General features: G+C 61.3%; 1 protein-coding gene across 1 annotated transcript in view; it reads right to left on the bottom strand.

Annotated features, from left to right (window-relative positions):
* The window catches only part of LOC144773673 (NXPE family member 1-like), a 233850-nt gene extending 233150 nt beyond the window's left edge, over positions 1 to 700 (bottom strand). The window contains exon 1 of the mRNA XM_078658827.1: positions 575 to 700. The gene's annotated coding sequence lies outside the window, so the exon portion shown is untranslated. The remainder of the gene's footprint in view (positions 1 to 574) is intronic.
* Between the last annotated feature and the right edge of the window lie 13133 nt (positions 701 to 13833).

The following is a 13833-nucleotide window of genomic DNA, read 5'->3' as shown; positions in this document are numbered from 1 at the left end:
CAACAACCGGATCAACTTCTACACTCCCAAGCGCCTCCTCAGATCAACCAACCACGCCCTCGCCGCCGTCCCCCGCATCCGAAGAGAGACAACAGGAGGAAGGTCCTTCTCCTACCTGGCCGCCAAGACCTGGAACTCACTTCCCATCAATCTGCGCCTGACCCAAGACCACCTCTCCTTCAGGAAGAAGCTCAAGACTTGGCTGTTCGAGCAGTAGCGGCACCCCCCCCTCCCAGCGCCTTGAGACCCTACGGGTGAGTAGTGCGCTTTACAAATGACCTGATTGATTGATTGATTGATTGTCTCTGGAGGGGTCTGTGTCCTCCTGTCCAGGGCTCGGACGGACTGTGGACGGACGGGTTCCTGCATCGAGGCTGAGGGCGCGGGGTATCTTATGTCATATAATGCGCATTCATGCGCCGCTGGTGACGCTCAGAGGGTCCCAGAGGCGAGACCGCTTGCATTGCAAACGCTTGTTTCCTCCCCCTTGAAGGCCTGGGGCTCGGGACAGCGCAGGGAGACGCGCGCCTTGTAGGGGGCGGGGGGGGGGGGGGGGGCTGGGGCCGTCACTCACCTCTCAGGGGGGGCGCTTCTCCCCCAGGGCCGGGATCAGCGGCCCCGCGTCGATGCAGGTGGAGGTGCGACCGGGCCAACCACTCACTGGAGGCCGAGCCGAGCCCTGGACTCACCGCAGCAGAATAAGAGAAGAAGAAGAACCTCTACACCTGCACCGCAGGAGGCCCCGCCCACCCGGGGGAGGCAGGGGGGTGGAAGAGGGTAAGGGAGGGTCGTGCAGAAGAGAGGGGGGGGAGAGGGAGGTCCAGGGAGGGGCAGAGGGTCGTGCAGGAGGAGGAGGGGAGAGAGGTGCAGGGGGCAGAGGGTCGTGCAGGAGAGGGAGGAGGAGAGGGAGGTGCAGGGGGCAGAGGGTCGTGCAGGAGGAGGAGGGGAGAGAGGTGCAGGGAGCAGAGGGTCGTGCAGGAGAGGGAGGAGGGGAGAGAGGTGCAGGGAGCAGAGGGTCGTGCAGGAGAGGGAGGAGGAGGAGAGGGAGGTGCAGGGGGCAGAGGGTCGTGCAGGAGAGGGAGGAGGAGGAGAGGGAGGTGCAGGGAGCAGAGGGTCGTGCAGAAGAGAGGGGGGGGGAGAGGGAGGTCCAGGGAGGGGCAGAGGGTCGTGCAGGAGGAGGAGGGGAGAGAGGTGCAGGGGGCAGAGGGTCGTGCAGAAGAGGGAGGAGGGGGAGAGGGAGGTGCAGGGGGCAGAGGGTCGTGCAGAAGAGGGAGGAGGGGGAGAGGGAGGTGCAGGGAGCAGAGGGTCGTGCAGGAGAGGGAGGAGGGGGAGAGGGAGGTGCAGGGAGCAGAGGGTCGTGCAGGAGAGGGAGGAGGAGGGGAGGAAGGTGCAGGGAGCAGAGGGTCGTGCAGGAGAGGGAGGAGGGGGAGAGGGAGGTGCAGGAGAGGGAGGAGGGGGAGAGGGAGGTGCAGGGGGCAGAGGGTCGTGCAGAAGAGGGAGGAGGGGGAGAGGGAGGTGCAGGGAGCAGAGGGTCGTGCAGGAGAGGGAGGAGGAGAGGGAGGTGCAGGGGGCAGAGGGTCGTGCAGGAGGAGGAGGGGAGAGAGGTGCAGGGAGCAGAGGGTCGTGCAGGAGAGGGAGGAGGGGAGGGAGGTGCAGGGAGCAGAGGGTCGTGCAGGAGAGGGAGGAGGAGAGGGAGGTGCAGGGGGCAGAGGGTCGTGCAGGAGAGGGAGGAGGAGAGGGAGGTGCAGGGGGCAGAGGGTCGTGCAGGAGAGGGAGGAGGAGGGGAGAGAGGTGCAGGGAGCAGAGGGTCGTGCAGGAGAGGGAGGAGGAGGAGAGGGAGGTGCAGGGAGGGGCAGAGGGTCGTGCAGGAGGAGGAGGGGAGAGAGGTGCAGGGAGGGGCAGAGGGTCGTGCAGGAGAGGGAGAAGGAGGAGGGGTGCAGGGAGCAGAGGGTCGTGCAGGAGAGGGAGGAGGAGAGGGAGGTGCAGGGAGCAGAGGGTCGTGCAGGAGAGGGAGGAGGGGAGGGAGGTGCAGGGAGCAGAGGGTCGTGCAGGAGAGGGAGGAGGAGGAGAGGGAGGTGCAGGGAGCAGAGGGTCGTGCAGGAGAGGGAGGAGGAGGAGAGGGAGGTGCAGGGGGCAGAGGGTCGTGCAGGAGAGGGGGGAGGAGGAGAGGGAGGTGCAGGGAGCAGAGGGTCGTGCAGAAGAGAGGGGGGGGAGAGGGAGGTGCAGGGAGGGGCAGAGGGTCGTGCAGGAGAGGGAGGAGGGGAGGGAGGTGCAGGGGGCAGAGGGTCGTGCAGGAGAGGGAGGAGGAGAGGGAGGTGCAGGGGGCAGAGGGTCGTGCAGAAAAAGGAGGAGGGGGAGAGGGAGGTGCAGGGGGCAGAGGGTCGTGCAGAAGAGGGAGGAGGGGGAGAGGGAGGTGCAGGGAGCAGAGGGTCGTGCAGGAGAGGGAGGAGGGGGAGAGGGAGGTGCAGGGAGCAGAGGGTCGTGCAGGAGAGGGAGGAGGAGGGGAGGGAGGTGCAGGGAGCAGAGGGTCGTGCAGGAGAGGGAGGAGGGGGAGAGGGAGGTGCAGGAGAGGGAGGAGGGGGAGAGGGAGGTGCAGGGGGCAGAGGGTCGTGCAGAAGAGGGAGGAGGGGGAGAGGGAGGTGCAGGGAGCAGAGGGTCGTGCAGGAGAGGGAGGAGGAGAGGGAGGTGCAGGGGGCAGAGGGTCGTGCAGGAGGAGGAGGGGAGAGAGGTGCAGGGAGCAGAGGGTCGTGCAGGAGAGGGAGGAGGAGGAGAGGGAGGTGCAGGGAGGGGCAGAGGGTCGTGCAGGAGGAGGAGGGGAGAGAGGTGCAGGGAGGGGCAGAGGGTCGTGCAGGAGAGGGAGAAGGAGGAGGGGTGCAGGGAGCAGAGGGTCGTGCAGGAGAGGGAGGAGGAGAGGGAGGTGCAGGGAGCAGAGGGTCGTGCTGGAGAGGGAGGAGGGGAGGGAGGTGCAGGGAGCAGAGTGTCGTGCAGGAGAGGGAGGAGGAGGAGAGGGAGGTGCAGGGAGCAGAGGGTCGTGCAGGAGAGGGAGGAGGAGGAGAGGGAGGTGCAGGGGGCAGAGGGTCGTGCAGGAGAGGGGGAGGAGGAGAGGGAGGTGCAGGGAGCAGAGGGTCGTGCAGAAGAGAGGGGGGGGAGAGGGAGGTGCAGGGAGGGGCAGAGGGTCGTGCAGGAGAGGGAGGAGGGGAGGGAGGTGCAGGGGGCAGAGGGTCGTGCAGGAGAGGGAGGAGGAGAGGGAGGTGCAGGGGGCAGAGGGTCGTGCAGGAGAGGGAGGAGGAGAGGGAGGTGCAGGGGGCAGAGGGTCGTGCAGGAGAGGGAGGAGGAGAGGGAGGTGCAGGGAGCAGAGGGTCGTGCAGGAGAGGGAGGAGGAGAGGGAGGTGCAGGGGGCAGAGGGTCGTGCAGGAGAGGGAGGAGGGGAGGGAAGTGCAGGGGGCAGAGGGTCGTGCAGGAGAGGGAGGAGGGGAGGGAGGTGCAGGGAGCAGAGGGTCGTGCAGGAGAGGGAGGAGGAGAGGGAGGTGCAGGGAGCAGAGGGTCGTGCAGGAGAGGGAGGAGGAGAGGGAGGTGCAGGGGGCAGAGGGTCGTGCAGGAGAGGGAGGAGGAGAGGGAGGTGCAGGGAGCAGAGGGTCGTGCAGGAGAGGGAGGAGGAGAGGGAGGTGCAGGGGGCAGAGGGTCGTGCAGGAGAGGGAGGAGGAGAGGGAAGTGCAGGGGGCAGAGGGTCGTGCAGGAGAGGGAGGAGGGGGAGAGGGAGGTGCAGGGAGCAGAGGGTCGTGCAGGAGAGGGAGGAGGAGAGGGAGGTGCAGGGAGCAGAGGGTCGTGCAGGAGAGGGAGGAGGGGAGGGAAGTGCAGGGAGCAGAGGGTCGTGCAGGAGAGGGAGGAGGGGGAGAGGGAGGTGCAGGAGAGGGAGGAGGAGAGGGAGGTGCAGGGAGCAGAGGGTCGTGCAGGAGAGGGAGGAGGAGAGGGAGGTGCAGGGGGCAGAGGGTCGTGCAGGAGAGGGAGGAGGGGAGGGAAGTGCAGGGGGCAGAGGGTCGTGCAGGAGAGGGAGGAGGGGCAGAGGGTCGTGCAGGAGAGGGAGGAGGGGAGGGAAGTGCAGGGAGCAGAGGGTCGTGCAGGAGAGGGAGGAGGAGAGGGAGGCGCAGGGAGCAGAGGGTCGTGCAGGAGAGGGAGGAGGAGGAGAGGGAGGTGCAGGAGAGGGAGGAGGAGAGGGAGGTGCAGGGAGCAGAGGGTCGTGCAGGAGAGGGAGGAGGAGGAGAGGGAGGTGCAGGGAGCAGAGGGTCGTGCAGGCGAGGGAGGTGGAGAGGGAGGTGCAGGGGGCAGAGGGTCGTGCAGGAGAGGGAGGAGGAGAGGGAGGTGCAGGGGGCAGAGGGTCGTGCAGGAGAGGGAGGAGGAGAGGGAGGTGCAGGGAGCAGAGGGTCGTGCAGGAGAGGGAGGAGGAGAGGGAGGTGCAGGGGGCAGAGGGTCGTGCAGGAGAGGGAGGAGGAGGGGAGGGAGGTGCAGGGAGCAGAGGGTCGTGCATGAGAGGGAGGAGGAGAGGGAGGTGCAGGGGCAGAGGGTCGTGCAGGAGAGGGAGGAGGAGAGGGAGGTGCAGGGGGCAGAGGGTCGTGCAGGAGAGGGAGGAGGAGGAGAGGGAGGTGCAGGGAGCAGAGGGTCGTGCAGGAGAAGGAGGAGGAGGAGAGGGAGGTGCAGGGAGCAGAGGGTCGTGCAGGAGAGGGAGGAGGAGGAGAGGGAGGTGCAGGGAGCAGAGGGTCGTGCAGGAGAGGAGGAGGAAGGGAGGGAGGTGCAGGGAGCAGAGGGTCGTGCAGGAGAGGGAGGAGGAGAGGGAGGTGCAGGGAGCAGAGGGTCGTGCAGGAGAGGGAGGAGGAGAGGGAGGTGCAGGGGGCAGAGGGTCGTGCAGGAGAGGGAGGAGGAGAGGGAGGTGCAGGGGGCAGAGGGTCGTGCAGGAGAGGGAGGAGGAGAGGGAGGTGCAGGGGGCAGAGGGTCGTGCAGGAGAGGGAGGAGGAGGGAGGTGCAGGGAGCAGAGGGTCGTGCAGGAAAGGAGGAGGAGGGGAGGGAGGTGCAGGGAGCAGAGGGTCGTGCAGGAGAGGGAGGAGGAGAGGGAGGTGCAGGGAGCAGAGGGTCGTGCAGGAGAGGGAGGAGGAGGAGAGGGAGGTGCAGGGAGCAGAGGGTCGTGCAGGAGAGGGAGGAGGAGGAGAGGGAGGTGCAGGGAGCAGAGGGTCGTGCAGGAGAGGGAGGAGGAGAGGGAGGTGCAGGGGGCAGAGGGTCGTGCAGGAGAGGGAGGAGGAGAGGGAGGTGCAGGGGGCAGAGGGTCATGCAGGAGAGGGAGGAGGAGAGGGAGGTGCAGGGGGCAGAGGGTCGTGCAGGAGAGGGAGGAGGAGGGAGGTGCAGGGAGCAGAGGGTCGTGCAGGAGAGGAGGAGGAGGGGAGGGAGGTGCAGGGAGCAGAGGGTCGTGCAGGAGAGGGAGGAGGAGAGGGAGGTGCAGGGAGCAGAGGGTCGTGCAGGAGAGGGAGGAGGAGGAGAGGGAGGTGCAGGGAGCAGAGGGTCGTGCAGGAGAGGGAGGAGGAGGAGAGGGAGGTGCAGGGAGCAGAGGGTCGTGCAGGAGAGGAGGAGGAGGGGAGGGAGGTGCAGGGAGCAGAGGGTCGTGCAGGAGAGGGAGGAGGAGAGAGAGGTGCAGGGAGCAGAGGGTCGTGCAGGAGAGGGAGGAGGAGAGAGAGGGGGGTGCAGGGAGCAGAGGGTCGTGCAGGAGAGGGAGGAGGAGAGGGAGGTGCAGGGGGCAGAGGGTCGTGCAGGAGAGGGAGGAGGAGAGGGAGGTGCAGGGAGCAGAGGGTCGTGCAGGAGAGGGAGGAGGGGAGGGAGGTGCAGGGAGCAGAGGGTCGTGCAGGAGAGGGAGGAGGAGGAGAGGGGGGTGCAGGGAGCAGAGGGTCGTGCAGGAGAGGGAGGAGGGGAGGGAGGTGCAGGGAGCAGAGGGTCGTGCAGGAGAGGGAGGAGGAGAGGGAGGTGCAGGGAGCAGAGGGTCGTGCAGGAGAGGGAGGAGGAGGAGAGGGAGGTGCAGGGAGCAGAGGGTCGTGCAGGAGAGGGAGGAGGAGGAGAGGGGGGTGCAGGGAGCAGAGGGTCGTGCAGGAGAGGGAGGAGGGGAGGGAGGTGCAGGGAGCAGAGGGTCGTGCAGGAGAGGGAGGAGGAGAGGGAGGTGCAGGGAGCAGAGGGTCGTGCAGGAGAGGGAGGAGGAGAGGGAGGTAGAGGGAGCAGAGGGTCGTGCAGGAGAGGGAGGAGGAGAGGGAGGTGCAGGGAGCAGAGGGTCGTGCAGGAGAGGGAGGAGGAGAGGGAGGTGCAGGGGGCAGAGGGTCGTGCAGGAGAGGGAGGTGCAGGGGGCAGAGGGTCGTGCATGAGAGGGAGGAGGAGGAGAGGGAGGTGCAGGGAACAGAGGGTCGTGCAGGAGAGGGAGGAGGGGAGGGAGGTGCAGGGAGCAGAGGGTCGTGCAGGAGAGGGAGGAGGAGGGAGGGGCAGGGAGCAGAGGGTCGTGCAGGAGAGGGAGGAGGAGAGGGAGGTGCAGGGAGCAGAGGGTCGTGCAGGAGAGGGAGGAGGAGAGGGAGGTGCAGGGAGCAGAGGGTCGTGCAAGAGAGGGAGGAGGAGAGGGAGGTACAGGGAGCAGAGGGTCGTGCAGGAGAGGGAGGAGGAGGGAGGGGCAGGGAGCAGAGGGTCGTGCAGGAGAGGGAGGAGGAGAGGGAGGTGCAGGGAGCAGAGGGTCGTGCAGGAGAGGGAGGAGGAGAGGGAGGTGCAGGGAGCAGAGGGTCGTGCAGGAGAGGGAGGAGGAGAAGAGGGAGTGTTGGACTTGGGCCTTCTGGCAGGTTCACCCCTGAACTTTTTGCCTTGAATTATAGGGATTCCTGGTCTTTGCGCACTTTAGCACTGTGGCGCAGTGTAAAGTGCGTGCGCACTTTGAGTGCATGAGGTGAGATAAGCCTGCCCTCCCATAGGAATGCATGGGGAATGTCTGTGTCCCTGGTAGTTCCTGATGCGTGAGGTGTGCATGGTCAAGTTTGGTATGTGTGAACTAGGGGGAGTGAATGCTGCGAGATGGTGTATGCGGCATGTATGTGTCTAGAAGGGAAGTGCTACTTCTGGACATTGATGTGTGTGTGCAGAGAGGGTGCTGGAGCGTGATTGGCTGGAGCTGGCTGGCATGCCAGGCTCCAGGAAGTCTGGATGGGTCTGCCCGGTGGTGAGTGGGAGATTAGCATGAGTGATGTGTGGGAGGAGTGTACCTGTGTCCTGGATGGGCTGGGTTTTCCCCACACAATGCTGGCTCCGCCCCCCTGTGGTGTAACTGATGACCCAAGCCTCCCCAGTGAATGAAATGGGTGGTTGGGCCATCAAGAGTGCTCCAGAACCAGCTGCGACTGGTTTCTCCCCACACCCTGCACCTTTAGACAAAGGGTTGCTCTGTATAAAAAGAGGCTGTGACCTCTTGAAAAATGTTCTTGTTTGCCAACTTGAAACTACCAGGGGCGTGTTGCTGCTTGGGCCCAGGGGAAGGCTTGCCTCCCTGGGCCCTGCCCAGCCCCTGGATGCCTTCTCCCTCTGGGGTCTCTCTGCCTTGCCTTGATGCCCTGGAGGACTTTTCTCTGCTGTGCTTGCCCCTGGACTCGTGGGGCCTCTTTGCCCTGCCCAGCTCCTGGATGCCAGAGGGACTGTTGCCTAGCGCAAGGAGCGCTTTATTGGCTTTATAGCGCATGGGAGCGCTTTTATTCTGCCCCTAGCGCTTGAAAGCGCTGTGTTGTTCCCTAGCGCTCGGAGCGCTTTATTTTTACTTTTGCCCCTGTTTATTACTTAAAGCGAGCGAGTGCCCACCTCGCTGTTTATTTTTAATCTCGAGGGTGCCACCCCTCTGAAATGCCCCAGAGATTCACCGCCGCGGCCCGAGCGCCACAAAACAGGAAGTCAGGCACTACAGTGCCTGATGCGGGGCGGGACTTCCGGTTTGCCGGAGGAAGTCCCGCCCGCCGCCGCGCTGGGATTGGCCAGCGCCGCCAGGGAGACTGAGCCTGGGGCTGAGTCCCGGTCCCGAGATGGGGGACCGGGTGAAGACCCCTGTGTCAAGAAAGCGGGGCTCTCATGAGGTTAGAGAGCCCCGCCCGCTGCCCTGCTGACACCCGCCGAGGCCCCCGTGAGCGAGGGAGGGCCCCGGCAGACTGCTGCAAGAAGATGGTGTCCCCCGCCGCCTCCGGAGAGCAGCCGGTGAGTAGAGCTGCCCCGGGGGGGGCGGGGGGTGGTGAAAGTGCGCGAGGGATCCCCTCGCAACGCTGAGCGGCCCCGCTTGACAGAGGGACGCTCCAACGGCCCCCAGTAGTTCTTTGAGCCTAGAGGGCTCGGTGGGGGCATAGCGTTTTCTTCTGTCCGTGCGCTCCGCCTTCAGGTGCCTTCAGGGCGGCCCCGGATGGTAGAGGGCCGCCCCAACGTTTCCCCAGAGCACAGTATCGAGTGAAAGGGCCCGAGGAGCCCGTGCTGAGCCCCGTGGCTCCAACGTGTTGGGGCATTGTATTTACTGCAGAGCCTGAGGGCTCCCACGCTGGGCAGTAGTGTTTCTTGAGCCTAGATGGCTCCAACCCGGGACATATTTGTTTTTAGAGCCAGAGGGCTCAGTTGGGCACAGTCCTTGTCCTGAGGGGCCAGTGAGGGCCCCTGTCGCAGTTCTGTTTCCAGCTGCCCAGCAATTAGTGGGCAGCTGCACCGTTTAGGTTTTCCTCCCTAGGGACATGTACTGTGAACTGAGGAGTGAGGCGCACTCCTTCCTCCCTGGCCTTTCCCCAGCTGCGCAGCCCTTAGTGCCAGCTGCAGCGTTTAGGCCCCCTGTTCTGTCCCTCAGCTGCCCAGCACTTTGTGGGCAGCTGCTACGTTTAGGTCTTGGCGCAGTGGCGCAACCTGGACCCTGGACTTTGATGTAAGTTCATGTTACTGTGATTTCTGCAAAGTGCTCTTTGCTGCACCGCTGAATGTGTTGTTGATACATCATGTGCCTTGTTTCTCTTACACCTCTGAATGAATGTTATGCATTGCATCATGTGTTTTGTCCCCAGGTCTATGCCCCTACTTGTATTGTGATACTGAGGTGGTTGTTCTTGCTAGTGCAGGTGGTGCTAGTAAGGTCCTGGTTCCCTGCGTAACCTGTTCCTAGGGTGGTTAGGATTGCGTAGGGGGGACTTACCAGTTACCAGTGGGTACTGGTTGTGTGCTTTATGTCCTATTTTGTGTTACAGTGATCTTCTGTTATAAGTGATCCCAAGGGCTTGATACTAAGCTTGCCCCCTGACCAGAGTCCCAGGACCAGTGGACTCTATGGTGCCTTCCCTGCCAAATTGCTGGGACTTGTCTGATCTCCCTGGGCCCCTGGGGCCTCGCTGAAGTGTGCCTCGCTCGTTCCCCTCGGCAGCTCGTGCCGGCAGCCCGTCCAAGCCTCGAGCAGCGCCGCTCTCCCTTGAGCCGCGCCACTTCGCTGGGTCGCCCGCATCCTGCCTTCGCCCTCCTCTTCTGAGCCGCACACATTGGTCGCCCCAGAGAAACGCTTGTACCTTGCCGGCCGCCCGTCCAAGCCTCGAGCCGCGCCGCTCTCCCCTGAGCTGCGCCGCTTCGCTGGGCCACCCGCTCAAGTTTACTAAGGAGGTCACTCGCATTATTCCGTGCAACCAGGACGGAAGGTACTGTCTGATAGGCTATGTTCTAAGTTCTAGGCCTACAAGTATTGTATTGTTACTTCTAAAAGTGCTGATTCCTGACAGTGGTCCAGGTGGCCCTGTCTTGTAAATATCCCCTGTAAATTCTGCCCGTGCCTCTGGCACATTGTAAAGTGTGTGTTTTATCTAAATGTGTGTTGGTGTAATACAAAGGCTATTTTTATATAACCTTGTGTGGAGTTTCCTTTGTGGTGGGCCTTTGGGTGTTGTTGCTGGGGTGCATGCGCAAATACTTAACTTACATCGCCTCCAAGTTTAGCCTTGCTGCTCGCGCCACGTTACCTAGAGGGTGAGTAGGGGTTATCTTGGCGTGTAACTCCCTTGCCCTGACTTGGGTGTGGTGGTCTCTGACTGACTTTGGCGAAAGCCTTGGCCAGCCAGAGATCCCATTTCCAACATTGGCGGCAAGCGGTGGGATAAGGATTTGTGTTTGCGTTGTACCTTAGTAGCAGCTGGCTGCACCACAAAACTCTGCATTTTAGATAAAAACATTTTGGGGATTATTGTATGGAGTTTGCTAAAAATGTCATTTCTGTGGAAATGTGTTTCTTGTGCACTTTGAGTTAGGTGTCCCTAGCTCGGGAGGGTAGATCATCCCCCTAAGTGCAGTGTGTTTTCTGGATTCACCAGGAGGGTGGGATCCAGTGGTGGCAGCATAAGTGTGTCCAGTGCATGTGTCCCCCGTCCCTGCCCTGGAGTAATGGTACCTGTGTCAAGTGTGGTCAGGTTGAGAAGTCAGGGATGGTAGAAACTGCCTTACCAGTCTGGGGAGGGGTGTGTGTGGATGAATGGTGTGTGGCACTGGACATGTTTGTGAGTTCTCTGGATGGGGAGCTTGCTGAATGCTAGTTTTGCTCAGATATTTAAGTCCTGTGTGTTGAACTTTTCCCAAGAACGTCTGCAGATAGTGGAGCCTGCTTTTTGATTTCTGTGGTCTGTTGAGAGACAGAATTTTGGGAGTTGGTAATGTTCTGGGAGGAGAGAGGCATAGGGGATGGAGTGATTCCAAAAGGAGTGTCTGAGGTGTCTTCCAGCCCAGCGTGGTGGAAGAGGTAAAGTGTAGCCCAGCTAGGTCTCGGTGTAGGGGCTCACGTCCTGTCTCAAGAGGAGAAGGAGTGGGTGGGACTGCATGTCTCCAGGTGCCCGAAACCCAGTGTCAGGGCCTGGAATGTTTCTGAAGGGAACATCAGGTCGGGGGCCTAGGCTGTACCAATAGGTCATTTGAGGAGGATCTTCCAGAGTGTCTGGAGAACGTGGAACCTCTGTAACCAGGGTTCCAGTAGTTCTGGTGTCTGGCAGTACCGCTCCAGTTGGGAGGGTGCAGAAGTCCAGATGGAGGGGTGCGAGGGGGATAGGTTCCCCAGTGGAAGAGCCAGTGGGTCAGGGGCCAGCCAGAAGGGTTGTGTCGCCAGTGAGTGACCATGGTGATGCCACTTCTGTCCTGAGTGTCAGGCAGACTTGTACATGACACATTAGTTATGTGTCACCCTCAAGGAAGTCCTGGTGCGCCAGGCATCTGACCAAAGGGGTACGTCCCTTGGTTGGGGAGCCAGTAGCCGGTGTTTCCGGATCTGGACGTAAGGGCAACTGTATGTAGTGTCCTGAAGTTACAAGAGGGAACTCCTGCCTGAAGAGAAGGAACTGGGTAAGCTGTATGGGGTATTGACCTGCAGTGGTTGCCTTGCTGCTGAAGGAGGAGAGAAAGTCTTAGATTTTTGTTTTCAACTTGTAGAAGTCCTGGTGCGCCAGGCATCTAACCAAAGGGTAGCGTCCCTAGGTTAGGGAGCCAGGTTCAGGTGTTGCCTGTCCTGGACGGCAGGGCGACTGTAGCCAGTGTCCTGGCCGGTTTGTCTTCTAGGGGTACCCCTGTGAACACAGGTGGGGCTCATCTTAAGTGAAGAGACCCTGTGTTTCCCAGAAGGGGTGGTACAGGCCTAGCAGGGATCTTTAGGGTTCTTGGCTGAGTGTTGTGGTACTACCCTCAGAGCAGGTGGGGCCTACCTTAAGTGGAGGGACCCTGTTCTACAGTGGGAGGGTGCAGAACTCTGGAAGGGGGTCAGAGGGAGTCTGACCCCTGTGCATCCGGTGAATGTGAATCCCAGGTGGTAAACCAGTTAAGGGAGCTGTGACTCTGTCATGACCAGCCTGGTGTCCTGTAGGCACCGCACTGAGCCGCGTCTGCCTTCGGCCGCGCAGCCTATGCCGCTCGCCGTCCCCGTCTCGACGCGGTCCGTGAGCCGCCGCCTGCGCCGCATCTGGCAACCCGCAAAGTGCAACGCCTCACTACACCGTTCTTGTGCTGGTCTGACCGTGGTCACTGCTGCTGAGGAAGTAAGGTCCTAAACTGGTGGGAGAGTTGTGTTCTGGAGGGTGCTTCAGAAGTAGAGGTAGGGTGGGGCATTCTTGCCCGTGACCTCTGGTCAGCCTGAGGGTGCGGACCCTAGGTTGAAGGATCAGTGGTAGTTTGGAACTATACTGAGAAAGGGAGTGGAGAATGGCTAGTGCAGGCCAGGGGTTACTACCCCCCACTCTGTGGATGGGCATGGACCAGTGGTATCTAGGTGGCCTAGTGCCTGGTCCTAGCCGTGGACAACTAAGGAGTACCAGTGGGGTAGCCTAGTTGGGCCTGTTTTTTTTTAAGGATGTGCTTGTCTTATGGATCAACGTGGCGTAGAACCGGAGGGTGTCCCTGCAGTGCGGGCCCGCGTCCGTGTTCTATCGCCCCAAGCAGGGAAGTCCATCACAGTGGTGATTGGCCTACCCTGCGTTTTGACTGGAAGGGGGTTGTGTTGGACTTGGGCCTTCTGGCAGGTTCACCCCTGAACTTTTTGCCTTGAATTATAGTGATTCCTGGTCTTTGCGCACTTTAGCACTGTGGCGCAGTGTAAAGTGCGTGCTCTCCCTGAGTGCGTGTGTGAGATTGGCCTGCCCTCCCATAGGAATGCATGGGGAATGTCTGTGTCCCTGGTAGTTCCTGATGCGTGAGGTGTGCATGGTAAGCATGGGCGGATTTTGCGGATTCGCAATCCGCGAATTTGCGGATTTGCGTATTCGCGGATTGCGAAAATCCGCAAATTCCGCGAATTCTCGCGGATTTGCGGATTTTTGGGGGGGGTGTATGTTCGCACGGGTTTCTGCAAGTTCGCGAGGGTTTGTACAATTTCGCAAATTGCGAACTTACTTGTCGGGTCGCCAGTTTTGCCAACTTGTTGTTTCTACGTGCCCAGCCTGTTTGCAAGGCTTTCTTCATCACTGCCACCCTCTGTCACCACTGGCACTCTCTTTGGTCACCCATGCCACCCTCTGGCTCACCCATGTTACCCTCTGTGTCATCACAGCACCCTCTGGTTCACCAGTGTACATTATTGGGGCAAAGCAAAGCACTGCCATCCTCTGTCAACACTGGCACTCTGGTTCACCCATGCCACCCTCTGGCTGACACACCCATGCCACCCTCGGTGTCATCACAACACCCTCTGATTGACCAGTGAGTGTACATTATTGAGGCAACGCAAAGCACACCTGCTAAGTGCTTTAAGTTTTGCAAACAACAACACCTGCCCTGCCCCAACTGACATTAATGAAGGCTGGCACCTGCTTGTCTGCTCCCTTTCCTTTTTGTTGCAAATGCAATGTAAATTTTTTTTAAACAGGATGCAATGGCATACTTGTAACTATTCTGTGACTGTCAGAGCAGGGTCACACAATAGTTGCAAGTAGGCAACCGGATTCTGGAGGGCCCCTTCAGGAAGCACTACAGGTAAATGGTTACAAATGATGAGCTCGAACTTTTGCACCTGCTCGTTGGTTTTGCTTTTGCAAAACTCGTTTTTCGGTAATTTTGCCATATTCGCGAGGCGCGGCGTTGTGCGAAATCGACCGTGGAAGCCGCGAACTCGTGCGAGTTACCCCGAGGTTGAGTATGGGCGCCGCCATTTTGTTTGCGTGACGTATTTCCGTTTCCGCCCGCTATGTGTAATCTCGCGCGATGAGCGCCTTGCGAATACAAGTTCGCACGAGCTCGCAAGAGAAATCGCGTGCGAACTTACTTACACGCACGTGTTCGGGCGGCCATCTTGTTTTTCATTCATTCCTATGT

The sequence above is a fragment of the Lissotriton helveticus genome, chromosome 8 (assembly GCF_964261635.1).
Source record: "Lissotriton helveticus chromosome 8, aLisHel1.1, whole genome shotgun sequence".
Lineage (NCBI taxonomy): Eukaryota > Metazoa > Chordata > Amphibia > Caudata > Salamandridae > Lissotriton > Lissotriton helveticus.
This window is presented reverse-complemented; position numbering and strand designations above follow the sequence as displayed.